The sequence below is a fragment of the Sebastes fasciatus genome, chromosome 22 (genome assembly GCF_043250625.1).
Source record: "Sebastes fasciatus isolate fSebFas1 chromosome 22, fSebFas1.pri, whole genome shotgun sequence".
Classification (NCBI taxonomy): Eukaryota; Metazoa; Chordata; class Actinopteri; order Perciformes; family Sebastidae; genus Sebastes; species Sebastes fasciatus.
Genome location: NC_133816.1, coordinates 21,946,356 through 21,949,176, shown reverse-complemented (window position 1 = coordinate 21,949,176; position 2,821 = coordinate 21,946,356). Strand labels below are relative to the sequence as shown.

Genomic DNA, 2,821 nt, shown 5'->3' with positions numbered 1-2,821 from the left:
TCTCTGCCAAGTAAGAGAAGAATTTCACCGTCTCATCGCTCAAACTTTGTTTATCTATTAAAGAAAACAACAGAGGGCTGCACGGTGGTGCAGTGGTTAGCACTGGCGCCTCACAGCTAGAGGGTTGCAGGTTCGAATCCGGCTTGGGACCCTTCTGTGTGGAGTTTGCATGTTCTCCCCGTGTTAGCGTGGGTTTTCTCCGGGTACTCCGGTTTCCTCCCACAGTCCAAAGACATGCAGGTTAGGTTAATTGTGGACTCTAAATTGCCCGTAGGTGTGAGTGTGAGCGTGAATGGTTGTCTGTCTCTGTGTCAGCCCTGCGATGGACTGGCGACCTGTCCAGGGTGTACCCTGCCTTCGCCCAATGTCGGCTGGGATCGGCTCCAGCCCCCCCGCGACCCCTAACGGGATAAGCGGTTGCAGATGGATGGATGGAAAACAACAGAGTGGCAAGTGGTCTTCTGATGACCCTGTACAAATACTGTAGCCATCGATATGATCACAGGGGTGGAGTACGTTGAGATATTTATTTAAAACAAAGATGGATAGATAATTCACAGTATATAAGAGCTGGTGTTTCTCTTGTTCAGCACCTCCACACAGGAAGACTGAAGCTACAAGCTGACAGACAAGAAAGAAGATAATCCTGCAGAAGGTCGGCTTCATCTCTCTTATCATCATCTCTTCTTCCTCTAATGGACTCTAGTCCTCATGTTCTTCAGAAGTATAACTAACATGTCTGTTTCTCTTTGTTAAAGATCACCATCATCATCATCATTTTCTCAACCATGAAGATGCTGACTGTGTCTCTACTCGTCTGTGCCGTGATGGCTCTGACCAGAGCTGCTTGTGAATGTTAACGTAGGGCAGCAGTTATTGTGAATGTAGAGTGACAGCAGCACATTAACCGAGTCACTAAGTGTGTGTGTGTGTGTGTGTGTGTGTGTGTGTGTGTGTGTGTGTGTGTGTCAAACCTCCAGCTGTTCCAGAGGCAAAGCTTGTTGAGAAGACAGGACTGCTCATTCCAGAAGGTGAGTTGGTATTTGTTCAGATTTTTTACAGAAATGCATTGTGCAAATGAATATAGTCATTCTTATGATCAGCTCTGCAAAATTAAATGAAATTCAATTTATTTTTAATTAGCGTCAAATCATAACAGAAGTTATCTCGAGACGCTTTTTATAAGAAGATCTAACAAGACAGGTACAGTGACAAGTCTTTTGTCCAATGCCATTAGGAATGGGGTCTAAGAGACAGGTAGATGATTTGAGATGATGAGATCACTGAAAGTGTCTTTCACCTCGTTGTTTCGGTTTTACGGCTGAAACTTAACTGTTCTCACTCTCTTCAGCTCCATTTCCAGCCGTTTTAAGTGAAAACGCTCTGATAATCCTTGTTCAGATCTTTTCTAATTGTGTTTTCAGTGAAGAGTCACGTGTTCAAGTGGTCTTCACCTTGCTTCAGTGATTGGACTGATTCCAGTGGTCGCTGTTTCCTTTACGTTCCAACACCCATGACCTGGGCTAATGCTGAGGTAATCAGCTGTTCAGTGCAGAGCGCTTCTACGCTGCGTCCATTCTGCTGTTACACATGTTGTTAATTGACATATTCTATAACTCCACTCTCTCTGTCCTTTATAGAAATATTGTGAGCACCATGGTGGAATCCTAGCATCAGTCCACAGCTTCAAGGAGTATAACTTGATTCAGAATGTGATACAGACTGTCACTCATAATTATCCACTGACATGGCTCGGAGGCTCCGATTCACAACAGGTATGTCACTGATTAAACACAATGTAAAGCAACAAACTAAAAAGCGTGTTTAAACCATACTGTCTATTGTATTATATTGTATTCTAATCTTTTAGACTGGTACTTGATTCTGGAGTGATGGTACACCTTTTAATTTCAACTACTGGGCTCGAGGACAGCCTGATGGCAATGGTAATACAGGCTGTCTGGTGATGAACCATGGAGGTAAATATATATATTACACATTAAAAGCAGTCTACAGGCTGACAGAGGAAACACAGAAAGTTGTCATTTTTTTTAAGTTGGGCTACAACCTGTTCCCTCATTTGAAATAAAAAATAATTTATACGTGTAAAAAGTTACATACAGTCCCTTTAATAACTCCCTATGTCTTTTTACAGCTCAGAAGAAATTTGACGACCAGCCTTGCTCTCGCCTATGGCCGTTTGTCTGCGCCAAAAAGCCATGATATCTCTTTGGATAAGAGAGAAACATGCAGTACCTATCACAACCACAGGAGTGTTGGGTGGATGTGTGATTATCTGTGTCTTCATCATCTGTAGCCTCTTGCATGTAGTGATCTATACTTCTTTCCTGTAACTGTTAAACTACTTAATGAATGTTGCCTGTTTGGCCTTTTCATTCTGGAGTGTTTTTCTTATCTTCTACACAATTAAAAGACTCAAGCATTGAAAAAAAGCCAGTCTGTGAGCCTAATGATTGCACACAGGAGAATCTCCATCACACAGAACATGCAGTTTGAGTTTTGTCAACAGGAAAAGAGGTGAAAGAAGAAGTTGAGCTTTATAGTTTTTAATTAAAAACACATATACAAATACACTGTACTGGATATTCAGTTATTATCTAAAACGGGTTCATGCTATCTTAAAGCCACTGAAATACAACTGTATGTTCTTTTTTTTTGCTACAGCATGTGTATATACTGTTTATATAGACAACCTAAACTAAAATTAGAGACTGTTAAAACAAGCGTCAGAAAGACCTCTACCACTATGATCCTATTTCTAGGAGTTGTTTCAATACCTTCTACCGCCTATTTTATTTAT

General features: G+C 41.3%; 1 pseudogene; it reads left to right on the top strand.

Moving 5' to 3' along the window:
• Nucleotides 1-788: 788 nt before the first annotated feature.
• On the top strand, nt 789-2,223 carry LOC141761224 (type-2 ice-structuring protein-like; annotated as a pseudogene).
• Nucleotides 2,224-2,821: the final 598 nt, after the last annotated feature.